The 18,076-nt window shown below is 46.5% G+C and overlaps 2 non-coding genes and 29 pseudogenes across 2 annotated transcripts; 9 read left to right on the top strand and 22 right to left on the bottom strand.

The window, feature by feature from the left end:
* Positions 1–444: 444 nt before the first annotated feature.
* LOC148256725 (5S ribosomal RNA) lies at positions 445–563 on the bottom strand (annotated as a pseudogene).
* Positions 564–1,544: 981 nt separating this feature from the next.
* Positions 1,545–1,663, bottom strand: LOC148256724 (5S ribosomal RNA; annotated as a pseudogene).
* A 560-nt stretch (positions 1,664–2,223) lies between these two features.
* On the bottom strand, positions 2,224–2,342 carry LOC148256723 (5S ribosomal RNA; annotated as a pseudogene).
* A 206-nt stretch (positions 2,343–2,548) lies between these two features.
* LOC148256722 (5S ribosomal RNA) lies at positions 2,549–2,667 on the bottom strand (annotated as a pseudogene).
* A 538-nt stretch (positions 2,668–3,205) lies between these two features.
* LOC148256721 (5S ribosomal RNA) lies at positions 3,206–3,324 on the bottom strand. The gene has a single exon (XR_015819919.1). It is a non-coding gene; the product is annotated as a 5S ribosomal RNA (ribosomal RNA).
* Positions 3,325–3,533: 209 nt separating this feature from the next.
* On the bottom strand, positions 3,534–3,652 carry LOC148256720 (5S ribosomal RNA; annotated as a pseudogene).
* A 204-nt stretch (positions 3,653–3,856) lies between these two features.
* Positions 3,857–3,975, bottom strand: LOC148256719 (5S ribosomal RNA; annotated as a pseudogene).
* Positions 3,976–4,535: 560 nt separating this feature from the next.
* On the bottom strand, positions 4,536–4,654 carry LOC148256718 (5S ribosomal RNA; annotated as a pseudogene).
* A 204-nt stretch (positions 4,655–4,858) lies between these two features.
* LOC148256717 (5S ribosomal RNA) lies at positions 4,859–4,977 on the bottom strand (annotated as a pseudogene).
* Positions 4,978–5,864: 887 nt separating this feature from the next.
* On the bottom strand, positions 5,865–5,983 carry LOC148256716 (5S ribosomal RNA; annotated as a pseudogene).
* A 562-nt stretch (positions 5,984–6,545) lies between these two features.
* On the bottom strand, positions 6,546–6,664 carry LOC148256715 (5S ribosomal RNA; annotated as a pseudogene).
* A 568-nt stretch (positions 6,665–7,232) lies between these two features.
* LOC148256714 (5S ribosomal RNA) lies at positions 7,233–7,351 on the bottom strand. The gene has a single exon (XR_015820508.1). It is a non-coding gene; the product is annotated as a 5S ribosomal RNA (ribosomal RNA).
* Positions 7,352–7,919: 568 nt separating this feature from the next.
* LOC148256713 (5S ribosomal RNA) lies at positions 7,920–8,035 on the bottom strand (annotated as a pseudogene).
* An 886-nt stretch (positions 8,036–8,921) lies between these two features.
* On the bottom strand, positions 8,922–9,040 carry LOC148256712 (5S ribosomal RNA; annotated as a pseudogene).
* Positions 9,041–9,246: 206 nt separating this feature from the next.
* LOC148256711 (5S ribosomal RNA) lies at positions 9,247–9,365 on the bottom strand (annotated as a pseudogene).
* Positions 9,366–9,892: 527 nt separating this feature from the next.
* Positions 9,893–10,011, bottom strand: LOC148256710 (5S ribosomal RNA; annotated as a pseudogene).
* A 559-nt stretch (positions 10,012–10,570) lies between these two features.
* LOC148256709 (5S ribosomal RNA) lies at positions 10,571–10,689 on the bottom strand (annotated as a pseudogene).
* Positions 10,690–11,252: 563 nt separating this feature from the next.
* Positions 11,253–11,371, bottom strand: LOC148256708 (5S ribosomal RNA; annotated as a pseudogene).
* A 209-nt stretch (positions 11,372–11,580) lies between these two features.
* On the bottom strand, positions 11,581–11,699 carry LOC148256707 (5S ribosomal RNA; annotated as a pseudogene).
* A 204-nt stretch (positions 11,700–11,903) lies between these two features.
* Positions 11,904–12,021, bottom strand: LOC148256706 (5S ribosomal RNA; annotated as a pseudogene).
* A 558-nt stretch (positions 12,022–12,579) lies between these two features.
* LOC148256705 (5S ribosomal RNA) lies at positions 12,580–12,698 on the bottom strand (annotated as a pseudogene).
* A 206-nt stretch (positions 12,699–12,904) lies between these two features.
* Positions 12,905–13,023, bottom strand: LOC148256704 (5S ribosomal RNA; annotated as a pseudogene).
* Positions 13,024–13,449: 426 nt separating this feature from the next.
* On the top strand, positions 13,450–13,568 carry LOC148256703 (5S ribosomal RNA; annotated as a pseudogene).
* A 204-nt stretch (positions 13,569–13,772) lies between these two features.
* On the top strand, positions 13,773–13,891 carry LOC148256702 (5S ribosomal RNA; annotated as a pseudogene).
* Positions 13,892–14,096: 205 nt separating this feature from the next.
* On the top strand, positions 14,097–14,215 carry LOC148256701 (5S ribosomal RNA; annotated as a pseudogene).
* Positions 14,216–14,777: 562 nt separating this feature from the next.
* On the top strand, positions 14,778–14,896 carry LOC148256700 (5S ribosomal RNA; annotated as a pseudogene).
* Positions 14,897–15,743: 847 nt separating this feature from the next.
* On the top strand, positions 15,744–15,862 carry LOC148256699 (5S ribosomal RNA; annotated as a pseudogene).
* A 205-nt stretch (positions 15,863–16,067) lies between these two features.
* LOC148256698 (5S ribosomal RNA) lies at positions 16,068–16,186 on the top strand (annotated as a pseudogene).
* A 559-nt stretch (positions 16,187–16,745) lies between these two features.
* LOC148256697 (5S ribosomal RNA) lies at positions 16,746–16,864 on the top strand (annotated as a pseudogene).
* A 560-nt stretch (positions 16,865–17,424) lies between these two features.
* On the top strand, positions 17,425–17,542 carry LOC148256696 (5S ribosomal RNA; annotated as a pseudogene).
* Positions 17,543–17,746: 204 nt separating this feature from the next.
* Positions 17,747–17,865, top strand: LOC148256695 (5S ribosomal RNA; annotated as a pseudogene).
* Positions 17,866–18,076: the final 211 nt, after the last annotated feature.

Below are 18,076 nucleotides of genomic sequence, written 5' to 3'. Positions count from 1 at the left end.
ACAGCGCCGTGACTCACATTTGCGAATAAACCTGAGGACCATAATTCAACTCGGGCGTATCGTCGAAAGAATCATCTGCAAAAAAATGGGTTCAACACGAGGACTTCCTAAGAAAATGGGTATAATATAAGGACTTCGCAGGAGGTCACCCATCCTAGTGCTACTCTCGCCCAAGCACCCTTAACTTGCGGAGTTCTGATAGAATCCGTTGCATTGGAGCTGGTATGATTGCTCATGTTTCATTCTGCGCTGCAAATACATACACTTTTTCTCCCTCCATCCCCCCTCCCGTCATTTGTTTCCTTGTGCGTGCACTCTGCATCTCTCCTTCTCGTTCTAATATCGATTAAAATGCCCCTACTTATTGACTCACATTTGCGTATAAACCAGTGGACCCTAGTTCCAGTCGCGCGTAACGTCGAACGACCCGTCTGAAAAAAAAAATTAGTGCGACACGAGGACTTCTCAGGAGGTCACCCATCCGAGTACTAGTCTCGCCCAAGCACACTTAACTGCAGAGTTCTAATGGGATCCGGTGCATTAGTGCTGGTATGATCGGACCTGTTTAATTTTGCGCTACAAATACATAAACTCCTTCTCCTTTCTTCCCCCTCCCGTCATTTGTTTCCTTGTACGTGCGCAATGCACCTCACGTTCTTGTTCAAATATCAAGTAAAATGCCACGGCGCCGTGACTCACATTTGCGAATAAACCTGAGGACCATAATTCAAGTCGCGCGTAATGTCGAAAGAATCATCTGCAAAAAAATGGGTGCAACACGAGGACTTCACAAGAAAATGGGTGAAATATTAGGACTTCGCAGGAGGTAACCCATGCTAGTACTACTCTCGCCCAAGCACCCTTACTTACGGAGTTCTGATAGAATCCGTTGCATTAGTGTTGGTATGATCGCACCTGTTTCATTTCGTGCTGAAAATACATACACTCCTTCTCCTTCCCTCCCCCTCCCATCAATTGTTTCCTTGTGTATTCACACTGCACCTCTCCTTCTCGTTCTAATATAAATTAAAATGCCCCTGCTTCTTGACTCACATTTGCGTATAAACCAGTGGACCCTACTTGCAGTCGCACATAACGTCGAACGACCCGTCTGAAAAAAAAAATTAATGCGACATGAGGACCATAATTCAAGTCGCGCGTAACGTCGAAAGAATCATCTGTTAAAAAATGGGTGCAACACGAGGACTTCACAAGAAAATGGGTGAAATATAAGGACTTCGCAGGAGGTAACCCATGCTAGTACTACTCTTGCCCAAGCACCTTACCTACGGAGTTCTGATAGAATCCGATGCGTTAGTGCTGGTATGATCGCACCTGTTTCATTTCGTGCTGAAAATACACACACTCTTTCTCCTTCCCTCCCCCTCCCGTCATTTGTTTCCTTGTGCGTGCACTCTGCATCTCTTCTTCTCGTTCGAATATCGATTAAAATGCCCCTGCTTCTTGACTCACATTTGCGTATAAACTAGTGGACCCTAGTTGCAGTCGCACATAACGTCGAACGACTCGTCTGAAAAAAAAAATTAATGCGACACGAGGACTTCCCAGGAGGTCACCCATCCGAGTACTACTCTCGCCCAAGCACACTTAACTACAGAGTTCTAATGGGTTCTGGTGCATTAGTGCTGGTATGATGCCACTTGTTTAATTTTGTGCTTCAAATACATACACTCCTTCTCTTTTCTTCCTCCTCCCGTCATTTGTTTCCTTGTGCGTGCGCACTGCACCTCCCGTACTCGTTCTAATATCAAGTAAAATGCCACGGCGCCGTGACTCACATTTGCGAATAAAACTGCGGACCATAAATCAAGTCGCGCGTAACGTCGAAAGAATCATCTACAAAAAGATGGGTGCAACACGAGGACCTCCCAAGAAAATTGGTGAAATATAAGGACTTCGCAGGAGGTCACCCATCCGAGTACTTTTCTCAACCAAGCACCCTTAACTGCGGAGTTCTGATAGAATCCGTTGCATTAGTGTTGGTATGATCCCTCATGTTTCATTCTGCACTGCAAATACATACACTCTTTCTCCTCCCGTCCCCTCTCCCATCATTTGTTTCCTTGTGGGTGCACTCTGCATCTCTCTTTCTCGTTCTAATATCAAGTAATATGCCCCGGCACCGTGACTCACCTTTGCAAATGAACCAGCAGTTTATAATTCCATTCGCGCGTAACGTCGAACAACCCATCCGAAAAAAAATAGGTGCAACACGAGGGCTTCCCAAGTGGTCACCCATCCGAGTACTACTCTCGCCCAAGCACACCTAACTGGGGAGTTCTGATGGGATCCGAGGCTTTAGTGCTGGCATGATCGCACCTGTTTAATTTTGCGCTGCAAATACATACACTCCTTCTCCTTTCTTCCCCCTCCCGTCATTTGTTTCCTTGTGCGTTCACACTTCACCTCTCATTCTCGTTCTAATATCGATTAAAATGCCCCTGCTTCTTGACTCACATTTGCGTATAAACTAGCGGACCCTAGTTCCAAACGCGCGTAACATCGAACGACCCGTCTGAAAAAAAACTTAGTGCGACACGAGGACTTCCCAGGAGGTCACCCATCCGAGTACTAATCTCGCCCAAGCACACTTCAATGCGGAGTTCTGATGGAATCCAGTGCATTAGTGCTGGTATAATCGCACCTGTTCAATTTCGCGCTGCAAATACATAAACTCATTCCCTTTTCTTCCCCCACCCGTCATTTGTTTCCTTGTGCGTGCGCACTGCACCTCCCGTTCTCGTTCTAATATCAAGTAAAATGCTACAGCGCCGTGACTCACATTTACGAATAAACTTAAGGACCATAATTCAAGTCGCGCGTAACGTTGAAAGAATCATCTGCAAAAAAATGGGTGCAACACGAGGACTTCATAAGAAAATGGGTGAAATATAAGGACTTCGCAGGAGGTAACCCATGCACCCTTACCTACGGAGTTCTGATAGAATCTGTTGCATTGGTGCTGGTATTATCGCACCTGTTTCATTTCGTGCTGAAAATACATACACTCCTTCTCCTTCCCTCCCCCTCCCATCAATTGTTTCCTTGTGCGTTCACACTGCACCTCTCCTTCTCGTTCTAATATCGATTAAAATGCCCCTACTTCTTGACTCATATTTGCGTATAAACCAGCGGACCCTTGTTCCAGTCGCGCGTAAAGTCGAATGACCCGTCTGAAAAAAAATTGGTGCGACACGAGGACTTCCCAAGAGGTCACCCATCCGAGTACTACTCTCGCCCAAACACACTTAACTGCGGAGTTCTGATGGGATCCGGCGCATTAGTGCTGGTATGATCGCACCCCTTCAATTCCGCGCTGCAAATACATAAACTCCTTCTCCTTTCTTCCCCCTCCCGTCATTTGTTTCCTTGTGCATGCGCACTGCACCTCTCGTTTTCGTTCAAATATCAAGTAAAATGCCACGACGCCGTCACTCACATTTGCGAATAAATCTGCGGACCATAATTAAAGTCGCGCATAATGTCGAACGGCACATCTGAAAAAAAGAAAATGGGTGCAACACGAGATCTTCCCAAGAGGTAACCCATCATTGTACTACTTTCGCCAAAGCACACTTAACTGCGGAGTTCTGATGGGATCCGGTGCATTCGTGCTGGTGTGACCGCACCTGTTTAATTTCGTGCTGAAAATACATACACTCCTTCTTCCCTCGCCCCCTCCCATCATTTGTTTCCTTGTGCGTTCACACTGCACCTCTCCTTCTCGTTCTAATATCGATTAAAATGCCCCTGATTCTTGACTCACATTTGCGTATAAACTAGTGGACCATAGTTCCAGTCGCGCGTAACGTCGAACGACCCGTCTGAAAAAAAATTGGTGCGACACGAGGACTTCCCATGAGGTCACCCATCCGAGTACTACTCTCGCCCAAGCACGCTTTACTGCAGAGTTCTGATGGGATCCAGTGCATTAGTGTTGGTATGATGCCACTTGTTTAATTTTGCGCTTTAAATACATACACTCCTTCCCTTTTCTTCATCCTCCCGTCATTTGTTTCCTTGTGCGTGCACACTGCACCTCCCGTACTCGTTCTAATATCAAGTAAAATGCCACGGCGCCGTGACTCACATTTGCGACTAAACCTGCGGACCATAAATCAAGTCGCGCGTAACGTCCAAAGAATCATCTGCAAAAAGATGGGTGCAACACGAGTACCTCCCAAGAAAATGGGTGAAATATATGGACTTCGTAGGAGGTCACCCATCCGAGTACTTTTCTCGCCCAAGCACCCTTAAATGCGGAGTTCTGATAGAATCCGTTGCATTAGTGCTGGTATGATCCCTCATGTTTCATTCTGCACTGCAAGTACATACACTCTTTCTCCTCCCATTCCCCCTCCCGTCATTTGTTTCCTTGTGCGTGCACTCTGCATCTCTCTTTCTCGTTCTAATATCAAGTAATATGCTCCGGCACCGTGACTCACCTTTGTAAATGAACCAGCGGTTTATAATTCCATTCGCGCGTAACATCGAACAACCCATCCGAGAAAAAAAAGGTGCAACACGAGGGCTTCCCAAGTGGTCACCCATCTGAGTACAACTCTCGGCCAAGCACACCTAACTGCGGAGTTCTGATGGGATCCGGGGCTTTAGTGCTGGTATGATCGCACCTGTTTAAGTTCACGCTGCAAATACATACACTCCTTCTCCTTTCTTCCCCCTCCGTCATTTGTTTCCTTGTGCGTTCACACTTCATCTCTCTTTCTCGTTCTAATATAGATTAAAATGCTCCTGCTTCTTGAGTCACATTTGGGTATAAACCAGCGGACCCTAGTTCCAGACGCGCGTAGCGTCGAACGACCCATTTGAAAAAAAATTGGTGCGACACGAGGACTTCCCAGGAGGTCACCCATCCGAGTACTAATCTTGTCCAAGCACACTTAAGTGCGGAGTTCTAATGGGATCCGGTGCATTAGTGCTGGTATGATCGCACCTATTTAATTTCGCGCTACAAATTCATAAACTCATTCCCCTTTCTTCCCCCCCCCCCCCGTCATTTGTTTCCTTGTGCGTGCGCACTGCACCTCTCGTTCTCGTTCTAATATCAAGTAAAATGCTACAGCGCCGTGACTCACATTTGCGAATAAACCTGAGGACCATAAAACAAGTCGCGCGTAACGTCGAAAGAATCATCTGTAAAAAAATTGGTGCAACACGAGGACTTCACAAGAAAATGGGTGAAATATAAGGACTTCGCAGGAGGTAACCCATGCTAGTACTACTCTCGCCCAAGCACCCTTACCTACGGAGTTCTGATAGAATCCGTTGCATTAGTGCTGGTATGATCGCACCTGTTTCATTTCGCGCTGCAAATACATACACTCCTTCTCATTTCTTCCCCCTCCCGTCATTTGTTTCCTTGTGCGTGCGCACTGCACCTCTCGTTCTCGTTCAAATATTAGGTAAAATGCCACGGTACCGTGACTCACATTTGCGAATAAATCTGCGGACCATAATTAAAGTCGCGCGTAACGTCGAACGGCACATCTAAAAAAAAAATGGGTGCAACACGAGAACTTCCCAGGAGGTAACCCATCATTGTACTACTTTCGCCAAAACACACATAACTGCGTAGTTCTGATGGGATTCGGTGCATTTGTGCTGGTGTGACCGCGCATGTTTAATTTCGTGCTGAAAATACATACACTCCTTCTTCCCTCCCCACCTCCCATCATTTGTTTCCTTGTGCGTTCACACTGCACCTCTCCTTCTCGTTCTAATATCGATTAAAATGCCCCTGATTCTTGACTCACATTTGTGTATAAACCAACGGACCATAGTTCCAGTCGTGCGTAACGTCGAACGACCCATCTGAAAAAAAATTGTTGCGATACGAGGACTTCCCAAGAGGTCACCCATGCGAGTACTACACTCGCCCAAGCACACTTAACTGCAGAGTTCTGATGGGATCCAGTGCATTAGTGCTGGTATGATCGCACCCGTTTAATTCCGCGCTGCAAATACATAAACTCCTTCTCCTTTCTTCCCCTTCCCGTCATTTGTTTCCTTGTGCGTGCGCACTGTACCTCCCGTACTCGTTCTAATATCAAGTAAAATGCCACGGCGCGGTGACTCACATTTGCGAATAAACCTGCAGACCATAAATCAAGTCGCGCGTAACGTCGAAAGAATCATCTGTTAAAAGATGGGTGCAACACGAGGACTTCCTAAGAAAATGGGTGAAATATAAGGACTTCGCAGGAGGTCACCCATCCTAGTGCTACTCTCGCCCAAGCACCCTTAACTTGCGGAGTTCTGATAGAATCCGTTGCATTGGTGCTGGTATGATTGCTCATGTTTCATTCTGCGCTGTAAATACATACACTTTTTATCCCTCCATCCCCCCTCCCGTCATTTGTTTCCTTGTGCGTGCACTCTGCATCTCTCCTTCTCGTTTTAATATCGATTAAAATTCCCCTGCTTCTTGACTCACATTTGCGAATAAACCAGTGGACCCTAGTTCAAGTCGCACGTAATGTCGAACGACCCGTCTGAAAAAAAAATTAGTGCGACACGAGGACTTCCCAAGAGGTCACCCATACGAGTACTACTCTTGTCAAAGCACACTTAACTGCGGAGTTCTGATGGGATCCGGTGCATTAGTGCTGGTATGATCGCACCTGTTTAATTTCGCGCTGCAAATACATAAACTCCTTCTCCTTTCTTCCCCCTCCCGTCATTTGTTTCCTTGTGCCTCCCGTACTCGTTCTAATATCAAGTAAAATGCCACGGTGCCGTGACTCACATTTGCGAATAAACCTGCGGACCATAAATCAAGTCGTGCGTAACGTCGAAAGAATCATCTGCAAAAAGATGGGTGCAACACGAGGACCTCCCAAGAAAATGGGTGATATATATAAGGACTTCGCAGGAGGTCACCCATCCGAGTACTTTTCTCGCCCAAGCACCCTTAACTGCGAAGTTCTGATAGAATTCGTTGCATTAGTGCTGGTATGATCCCTCATGTTTCATTCTGCACTGCAAATACATAAACTCTTTCTCCTCCCATCCCCCCTCCCGTCATTTCTTCCCCTTCCTGTTATTTCTTTCCTTGTGCGTTCACACTTTACCTCTCATTCTCGTTCTAATATCGATTAAAATGCCCCTACTTCTTGACTCACATTTGCGTATAAACCAGCGGACTCTAGTTCCAGACGTGCGTAACGTCGAACGACCCGTCTGAAAAAAAATTGGTGCGACACGAGTACTTCCCAGGAGGTCACCCATCCGAGTACTAATCTCGCCCAAGCACACATAACTGCGGAGTTCTGATGGGATCCGGTGCATTAGTGCTGGTATGATCGCACCTGTTTAATTTCGTGCTGCAAATACATAGACTCATTCCCCTGTCTTCCCCCTCCCGTCATTTGTTTCCTTGTGCGTGCGCACTGCACCTCCCGTTCTCGTTCTAATATCAAGTAAAATGTCACGGCACCGTGACTCACATTTGCGAATAAACCTGAGGACCATAATTCAAGTCGCGCGTAACGTCGAAAGAATCATTTGCAAAAAAATGGGTGCAACACGAGGACTTCACAAGAAAATGGGTGAAATATAAGGACTTCGCAGGAGGTAACCCATGCTAGTACTACTCTCGCCAAAGCACCCTTATTTATGGAGTTCTGATAGAATCCGTTGCATTAGTGCTGGTATGATAGCACCTGTTTCATTTCGTGCTGAAAATACATACACTCCTTCTCCTTCCCTCCCCCTCCCATCAATTGTTTCCTTGTGCGTTCACACTGCACCTCTTCTTCTCGTTCTAATATCGATTAAAATGCCCCTGCTTCTTGACTCACATTTGTCTATAAACCAGCGGACCCTAGTTCCAGTCGCGCGTAACGTCGAACGACCCGTCTGAAATAAAATTGGTGCGACAGTCGCACCAGGACTTCCCATGAGGTCACCCATCCGAGTACTACTCTCGCCCAAGCACACTTAACTGCGGAGTTCTGATGGGATCCGGTGCATTAGTGCTGGTATGATCGCACCCGTTTAATTCCGCGCTGCAAATACATAAATTCCTTCTCCTTTCTTCCCTCTCCCGTCATTTGTTTTCTTGTGCGTGCGCACTGCACCTCCCGTGCTCGTTCTAATATCAAGTAAAATGCTACGGTGCCGTGACTCACATTAGCGAATAAACCTTAGGACCATAATTCAAGTCGCGCGTAACGTCGAAAGAATCAGCTGCAAAAAAATGGGTGCAACACGAGAACTTCCTAAGATAATAGGTGAAATATAAGGACTTCGCATGAGATAACCCATCCTAGTGCTACTCTCGCCCAAGCACCCTTAACTTGCGGAGTTCTGATAGAATCCGTTGCATTGGTGCTGGTATGATCGCTCATGTTTCATTCTACGCTGCAAATACATACACTCTTTCTCCCTCCATCCCCTCTCCCGTCATTTGTTTCCTTGTGCGTGCACTCTGCATCTCTCCTTCTTGTTCTAATATCAAGTAAAATGCCCTGGCATCGTGACTCACCTTTGCGAATGAACCAGCGGTTTATAATTGCATTCGCGCGTAACGTCGAACGATCCATCCGAGAAAAAATGGGTGCAACACGAGGACTTCCCAGGAGGTCACCAATCCGAGTACTACTCCCGCCCAAGGACACTTAACTGCTAAGTTCTGATGGGATACGGTGCATTAGTGCTGGTATGATGGAACCTATTTAATTTCGCGCTGCAAATACGTACACTCCTTCTCCTTTCTTCCCCTTCCCGTCATTTGTTTCCTTGTGCGTGTGCACTGCACCTCTCGTTCTCGTATAAATATCAAGTAAAATGCCACGGCGCAGTGACTCACATTTTTGAATAAATCTGCGGACTATAATTAAAGTCGCGCGTAACGTCGAATGGCACATCTGAAAAAAAAATGGGTACAACACGAGAACTTCCCAGGAGGTAACCCATCCTTCTACTACTTTCGCCAAAGCACACTTAACTGCGGAGTTCTGATGGGATCCGGCATATTTGTGCTGGTGTTATAGCACCTGTTTAATTTCGTGCTGAAAATACATACACTCTTTCTCCTTCCCTCCCCCCTCCCATCATTTATTTCCTTGTGCGTTCACACTGCACCTCTTTTTCTCGTTCTAATATCGATTAATATGCCCCTGCTTCTTGACTCACATTTGCGTATAAACAAGTGGACCATAGTTCCAGTTGCGCGTAACTTCGAACGACCCGTCTGAAAAAAAATTTGTGCGACATGAGAACTTCCCAGGAGGTCACCCATCCGAGTACTACTCTCGCCCAAGCACACTTAACTGCAGAGTTATGATGGGATCCGTTGCATTAGTGCTGGTATGATCGCACCCGTTTAATTTCGCGCTGCAAATACATAAACTCATTCTCTTTTCTTCCCCCTCCCGTCATTTGTTTCCTTGTGCGTGCGCACTGTACCTCCCGTGCTCATTTTAATATCAAGTAAAATGTTACGACGCCGTGACTCACATTTGCGAATAAACCTGAGGACCAAAATTCAAGTCGCGCGTAACGTCGAAAGAATCATCTGCAAAAAAATAGGTGCAACACGAGAACTTCACAAGTGGTCACCCATCCGAGTACTACTCTCGCCAAGCACACTTAACTGCGTAGTTATGATGGGATCGGTTGCATTTGTGCTGGTGTGACCGCACCTGTTTAATTTTGTGCTGAAAATACATACACTCCTTCTTCCCTCCCCCCCTCCTATCATTTGTTTCCTTGTGCATTCACACTGCACCTCTCCTTCTCGTTCTAATATCGATTAAAATGCCCCAGATTCTTGACTCACATTTGCGTATAAACAAGCGCATTATTGTTCCAGTCGCGTGTAACGTCGAACGACCCGTCTGAAAAAAAATTGGTGCGACACAAGGACTTCCCAGGAGGTCACCCATCCGAGTACTAATCTCGCCCAAGCAGACTTCACTGCGGAGTTCTGATGGGATCTGGTGCATTAGTGCTGGTATGATCGCGCCTGTTTAATTTCGCGCTGCAAATACATAAACTCATTCCCCTTTCTTCCCCCTCCCGTCATTTGTTTCCTTGTGCGTGCGCACTGCACCTCCCGTTCTCGTTCTAATATCAAGTAAAATGCTACAGCGCCGTGACTCACATTTGCGAATAAACCTGAGGACCATAATTCAAGTCGCGCGTAACGTCGAAAGAATCATCTGCAAAAAAATGGGTGCAATACGAGGACTTCACAAGAAAATGGGTGAAATATAAGGACTTCGCAGGAGGTAACCCATGCTAGTACTACTCTCGCCCAAGCACCCTTAGCTACGGAGTTCTGATAGAATTCGTTGCATTAGTGCTGGTATGATCGCACCTGTTTCATTTCGTGCTGAAAATACATACACTCCTTCTCCTTCCCTCCCCCTCCCATCAATTGTTTCCTTGTGCGTTCACACTGCACCTCTCCTTCTCGTTCTAATATCGATTAAAATTCCCCTGCTTCTTGACTCACATTTGCGTATAAACAAGCGGATCCCAGTTTCAGTCGCGCGTAACGTCGAACGACCCGTCTGAAAAAAAATTGGTGCGACACGAGGACTTCCCATGAGGTCACCCATTCGCGTACTACTCTCGCCCAAGCACACTTAATTGCGGAGTTCTGATTGTATCCTGTGCATTAGTGCTGGTATGATCGCAACCGTTTAATTCCGCACTGCAAATACATAAACTCCTTCTCCTTTCTTTCCCATCCTGTCATTTGTTTCCTTGTGCGTGCGCACTGCACCTCCCGTGCTCGTTCTAATATCAAGTAAAAATCTACGGTGCCGTGACTCATATTTGCGAATAAACCTGAGGACCATAATTCAAGTCGCGCGTATCGTCGAAAGAATCATCTGCAAAAAAATGTGTGCAACACAAGGACTTCCAAAGAAAATGGGTGAAATATAAGGAATTCGCAGGAGGTCACCCATCCTAGTGCTACTCTCGCCCAAGCACCCTTAACTTGTGGAGTTCTGATAGAATCCTTTGCATTTGTGCTGGTATGATTGCTCATGTTTCATTCTGCGCTGCAAATACATACACTTTTTCTCCCTCCATCCCCCCTCCCGTCATTTGTTTCCTTGTGCGTGCACTCTGCATCTCTCCTTCTCATTCTAATATCGATTAAAATGCCCCTACTTCTTGGCTCACATTTGCGTATAAACCAGTGGACCCTAGTTCTAGTCGCGCGTAACGTCGAACGACCCGTCTAAAAAAAAAAATTAGTGCGACACGAGAATTTCCCAGGAGGTCACCCATCCGAGTACTACTCTCCCCCAAGCACACTTAACTGCTGAGTACTGATGGGATCCCGTGCATTAGTGCTGGTATGATCGAACCTGTTTAATTTCGCGCTGCAATTACATAAACTCCTTCTCATTTCTTCCCCCTCCCGTCATTTGTTTCCTTGTGCGTGCGCACTGCACCTCTCGTTCTCGTTCAAATATCAAGTAAAATGCCACGACGCCGTGACTCACATTTGCGAATAAATCTGCAGACCATAATTAAAGTCGCGCGTAACGTCGAACGGCACATATGAAAAAAAGAAAATGGGTGCAACACGAGAACTTCCCAGGAGGTAACCCATCATTGTACTACTTTCGCCAAAGCACACTTAACTGCGGAGTTCTGATGGGATCCGGTGCATTTGTGCTGGTGTGACCGCACCTGTTTAATTTCGTGCTGAAAATACATGCACTCCTTCTTCCCTCCCCCACTCCCATCACTTGTTTCCTTGTGCGTTCACACTGCACCTCTCCTTATCGTTCTAATATCGATTAAAATGACCCTGATTCTTGACTAACATTTGCGTATAAATGAGCGGACTATAGTTCCAATCGCGCATAACGTCGAACGACCCATCTGAAAAAAAATTGTTGCGATACGAGGACTTCCCAAGAGGTCACCCATCCGAGTACTACTCTCGCCCAAGCACACTTAACTGTAGGGTTCTGATGGGATCCAGTGCAGTAGCGCTGGTATGATGCCACTTGTTTAATTTTGCGCTTCAAATAGATACACTCCTCTTTTCTTCCTCATCCCGTCATTTGTTTCCTTGTGCGTGCGCACTGCACCTCCCGTACTCGTTCTAATATCAAGTAAAATGCCACGGCGCCGTGACTCACATTTGTGAATAAACCTGCGGACCATAAATCATGTCGCGCGTAACGTCAAAAGAATCATCTACAAAAAAATGGGTGCAACACGAGGACCTCCCAAGAAAATGGGTGAAATATAAGGACTTCGCAGGAGGTCACCCATCCGAGTACTTTTCTCGCCCAAGCACCCTTAACTGCGGAGTTCTGATAGAATCCGTTGCATTAGTGCTGGTATGATCCCTCATGTTTCATTCTGCACTGCAAATACATACACTCTTTCTCCTCCCATCCCCCCTCCCGTCATTTGTTTCCTTGTGCGTGCACTCTGCATCTCTCTTTCTCGTTCTAATATCAAGTAATATGCCCCGGCACCGTGACTCACCTTTACAAATGAACCAGCGGTTTATAATTCCATTGGCGCGTAACGTCGAACAACCCATCCGAAAAAAAATAGTTGCAACACGAGGGCTTCCCAAGTGGTCACCCATCCGAGTACTACTCTCGCCCAAGCACACTTAACTGCATAGTTCTGATGGGATCCGGAGCTTTAATGCTGGTATGATCGCACCTGTTTAATTTCGCGCTGCAAATACATACACTCCTTCTCCTTTCTTCCCCCTCCCGTCATTTATTTCCTTGTGCGTTCACACTTTACCTCTCCTCCTCATTCTAATATCGATTTAAATGCCCCTGCTTCATGACTCACATTTGCGTATAAACCAACGGACCCTAGTTCCAGACGCGCGTAACGTCGAACGAACCGTCTGAAAAAAAAATTAGTGCGACACGAGGACTTCACAAGAGGTCACCCATCCGAGTACAAATCTCGCCCAATCACACTTAACTGCGGAGTTCTGATGGGATCAGGTGCATTAGTGCTGGTATGATCGCAACTGTTTAATTTTGCGCTGCAAATACATAAACTCATTCCCCTTTCTTCCCCCTCCCATCATTTGTTTCCTTGTGCGTGCGCACTGCACCTCTCGTTCTCGTTCAAATATCAAGTAAAATGCCACGGCGCCGTGACTCACATTTGTGAATAAATCTGCGGACCATAATTAAAGTCGCGCGTAACGTCGAACGGCACATTCTTGTGAAGTTCTCGTGTTGCACCCATTTTTTTGCAGATGATTCTTTTGACGTTACGCGCGACTTGAATTATGGTCCTCAGGTCTATTCGCAAATGTGAGTCACGATACCGTAGTATTTTACTTGATATTAGAACGAGCACGGGAGGTGCAGTGCGCACGCACAAGGAAACAAATGACGGGAAGGGGAAGAAAGGAGAAGGAGTTTATGTATTTGCAGCGCGAAATTAAACGGGTGCGATCATACCAGCACTAATGCACTGGATCTCATCAGAACTCCGCAGTTAAGTGTGCTTGGGTGAGAGTAGTACTCGGATGAGTGACCTCTTGGGAATTCCTTGTGTTGCACCAATTTTTTTTCAGACGGGTCGTTCGACGTTACGCGCGACTTGAACTATGGTCCACTGGTTTATACGCAAATGTGAGTCAAGAATAAGGGGTATTTTAATCGCTATTAGAACGAGAAGGAGAGGTGCAGTGTGAACGCACAAGGAAAGAAATGGTGGGAGGGGGAGAGGGAAGACGGAGTGCATGTATTTTCAGCACAAAATTAAACAGGTGCGATCATACCAGCACTAATGCACCGGATCCCATCAGAACTCCGCAGTGAAGTCTTCTTGGGCGAGATTAGTACTCGGATGGGTGACCTCCTGGGAAGTCCTCGTGTAGCACCAATTTCTTTTCAAATGGGTCGTTCGACATTATGCGCGTCTGGAACTAGGGTCCGCTGGTTTATACGCAAATGTGAGTCAAGAAGCAGGGGCATTTTAATCGATATTAGAACGAGAATGAGAGGTGAAGTGTGAACGCACAAGGAAACAAATGACGGGAGGGGGAAGAAATGAGAGGGAGTGTATGTATTTGCAGCACGAAATTAAACTGGTGCGATCATACCAGCACTAAAGGTCCGGATCCCATCAGAACTCCGCAGTTAAGTGTGCTTGGGCGAGAGTAGTACTTGGATGGGTCACCACCTGAGAAGCCCTCGTGTTGCACCTATTTTTTTTTCGGATGGGTTGTTCGACGTTACGCGCGAATGGAATTATAAACCGCTGGTTCATTTGCAAAGGTGAGTCACGGTGCCGGGGCATATTACTTGATATTAGAACGAGAAAGAGAGATGCAGAGTACACGCACAAGGAAACAAATGACGGGAGGGGGGATTGGAGGAGAAAGAGTGTATGTATTTGCAGTGCAGAATGAACCATGAGGGATCATACCAGCACTAATGCAACGGATTCTATCAGAACTCCGCAAGTTAAGGGTGCTTGGGCGAGAGTAGCACTAGGATGGGTGACTTCCTGCGAAGTCCTTATATTTCACCCATTTTCTTAGGAAGTCCTCGTGTTGTACCTATTTTTTTACAGATGATTCTTTCGACGATACGCGCGACTTGATTTATGGTCCGCAGGTTTATTCGCAAATGTGAGTCATGGCACCGTGACATCTTACTTGATATTAGAACGAGCACGGGAGGTGCAGTGCGCACGCACAAGGAAACAAATGACGGGAGGGGGAAGAAAGGAGAATGAGTTTATGTATTTGCAGTGCGGAATTAAACGGGTGCGATCATACCAGCACTAATGCACTGGATCCCATCAGAACTCTGCAGTTAAGTGTGCTTGGGCGAGAGTAGTACTCGGATGGGTGACCACCTGGGAAGTCCTCGTGTCGCACAAATTTTTTTTCAGACGGGTCGTTCGACGTTACGCGCGACTGGAACTATGGTCCGCTGGTTTATACGCAAATGTGAGTCAAGAATCAGGGGCATTTTAATCGATATTAGAACGAGAAGGAGAGGTGCAGTGTGAACGCACAAGGAAACAAATGATGGTAGGGGGGAGGGAAGAAAGAGTGTATGTATTTTCAGCACGAAATTAAACAGGTGCGGTCACACCAGCACAAATGCACCGGATCCCATCAGAGCTCCGCAGTTAAGTGTGCTTTGGCGAAAGTAGCACCCATTTTCTTTTTTTCAGATGTGCCTTTCGACGTTACGCGCGACTTTAATTATGGTCCGCAGATTTATTCGCAATTGTGAGTTACGGCGCTGTGGCATTTTACTTGATATTTGAACGAGAACGAGAGGTGCAGTGCGCACGCACAAGGAAACAAATGACGGGAGGGGGAAGAAAGGAGAAGGAGTGTATGTATTTGCAGCGCGGAATTAAACAGGTGCGATCATACCAGCACTAATGCAACGGATTCTATCAGAACTCCGTAGGAAAGGGTGCTTGGGCGAGAGTAGTACTAGCATGGGTTACCTCCTGCGAAGTCCTTATATTTCACCCATTTTCTTGTGAAGTCCTCGTGTTGCACCCATTTTTTTGCAGATGATTCTTTCGACGTTACGCGCGATTTGAATTATGGTCCTCAGGTTTATTCGCAATTGTGATTCACGGCGCTGTAGCATTTTACTTGATATTAGAATGAGAACGGGAGGTGTAGTGCACATGCACAAGGAAACAAATGACGGGAGGGGGAAGAAAGGGGAATGAGTTTATGTATTTGCAGCGTGAAATTAAACAGGTGAGATCATACCAGCACTAATGCACCGGATCCCATCAGAACTCCGTAGTGAAGTGTGCTTGGGCGAGATTAGTACTCGGATGGGTGACCTCCTAGGAAGTCCTCGTGTCGCACCAATTTTTTTTCAGACGGGTCTTTCGACGTTACGCACGTCTGGAACTAGGGTCCGCTGGTTTATACGCAAATGTGAGTCAAGAAGCAGGGGCATTTTAATCGATATTAGAACGAGAATGAGAGGTGAAGTGTTAACGCACAAGGAAACAAATGATGGGAGGGGGAAGAAAGGAGAAGGAGTGTATGTATTTGCAGCGCGAAATTAAACAGGTGCGATCATACCAGCACTAAAGCTCCGGATCCCATTAGAACTCCGCAGTTAAGTGTGCTTGGGCGACCGTAGTACTCGGATGGGTGACCACTTGGGAAGTCCTCGTGTTGCACCTATTTTTTTTCGGATGGGTTGTTCGACGTTACGCGCGAATGGAATTATAAACCGCTGGTTCATTTGCAAAGGTGAGTCACGGTGCCGGGGCATATTACTTGATATTAGAACAAGAAAGAGAGATGCAGAGTGCACGCATAAGGAAACAAATGACGGGAGGGGGGATGGAAGGAGAAAGAGTGTATGTATTTGCAGTGCAGAATAAAACATGAGGGATCATACCAGCACTAATGCAACGGATTCTATCAGAACTCCGCAGTTAGGGTGCTTGGGCGAGAAAAGTACTCGGATGGGTGACCTCCTGCGAAGTCCTTATATTTCACCCATTTTCATGGGAGGTCCTCGTGTTGCACCCATCTTTTTGCAGATGATTCTTTCGACGTTACGTGCGACTTGATTTATGGTCCGCAGGTTTATTCGTAAATGTGAGTCACGGCGCCGTGGCATTTTACTTGATATTAGAACGAGTACGGGAGGTGCAGTGCGCACGCACAAGGAAACAAATGACGGGAGGGGGAAGAAAGGAGAAGGAGTTTATGTATTTGCAGCGCAGAATTAAACCGATGCGATCATACCAGTACTAATGCACCGGACCCCATCAGAACTCCGTAGTTAAGTGTGCTTGGGCGAGAGTAGTACTCGAATGGGTGACCTCCTGGGAAGTCCTCGTGTCGCACCAATTTTTTTTCAGACGGGTCGTTCGACGTTACGCGCGATTGGAACTAGGGTCCGCTGGTTTATACGCAAATGTGAGTCAAGAAGCAGAGGCATTTTAATCGATATTAGAACGAGAAGGAGAGATGCAGTGTGAACGTACAAGGAAACAATTGATGGGAGGGGGAGGGAAGGAGAAGGAGTGTATGTATTTTCAGCACGAAATGAAACAGGTGCGATCATACTAGCACTAATTCAACGGATTCTATCAAAACTCCGTAGGTAAGGGTGCTTGGGCGAGAGTAGTACTAGCATGGGTTACCTCCTGCGAAGTCCTTATATTTAACCCATTTTCTTGTGAAGTCCTCGTGTTGCACCCATTTTTTTACAGAGTATTCTTTCGACGTTACGCGCGACTTGAATTATGGTCCTCAGGTTTATTCGCAAATGTGAGTCACGGCGCCGTGGCATTTTACTTGCTATTAGAATGAGTACGGGAGGTGCAGTGCGCACGCACAAGGAAACAAATGACGGGATGAGGAAGAAATGAGAAGAAGTGTATGTATTTGAAGCGCAAAATTAAACAAGTGGCATCATACCAGCACTAATGCACTGGATCCCATCAGAACTCCGTAGTCAAGTGTGCTTGGGCGAGAGTAGTACTAGGATGGGTGACCTCTTGGGAAGTCCTCGTATCGCAACAATTTTTTTTCAGATGGGTCGTTCGACGTTACGCGCGACTGGAACTATGGTCCGCTGGTTTATACGCAAATGTGAGTCAAGAATCAGGGGCATTTTAATCGAAATTAGAACGAGAAGGAGAGGTGCAGTGTGAACGCACAAGGAAACAAATGATGGGAGGGGGAGAGGGAAGAAGGAGTGTATGTATTTTCAGCACGAAATTAAACAGGTGCGGTCATACCAGCACAATTGCACCGGATCCCATCAGAACTCCGCAGTTAAGTGTGCTTTGGCGAAAGTAGTACAATGATGGGTTACCTCCTGGGAAGTTCTCGTGTTGCACCCATTTTCTTTTTTTCAGATGTGCCGTTCGACGTTACGCGCAACTTTAATTATGGTCCACAGATTTATTCGTAAATGTGAGTCACGGCGCCGTGGCATTTTACTAGATATTTGAACGAGAACGAGAGATGCAGTGCGCACGCACAAGGAAACAAATGACGGGAGGGGGAAGAAAGGAGAAGGAGTGTATGTATTTTCAGCACGAAGTGAAACAG

Source organism: Carica papaya, chromosome 5, assembly GCF_054855325.1.
Source record: "Carica papaya isolate Zhongbai chromosome 5, ASM5485532v1, whole genome shotgun sequence".
NCBI lineage: Eukaryota > Viridiplantae > Streptophyta > Magnoliopsida > Brassicales > Caricaceae > Carica > Carica papaya.
The sequence above is the reverse complement of the archived record's forward strand: the minus strand, read 5'-3'. Positions and strand labels throughout refer to the sequence as shown.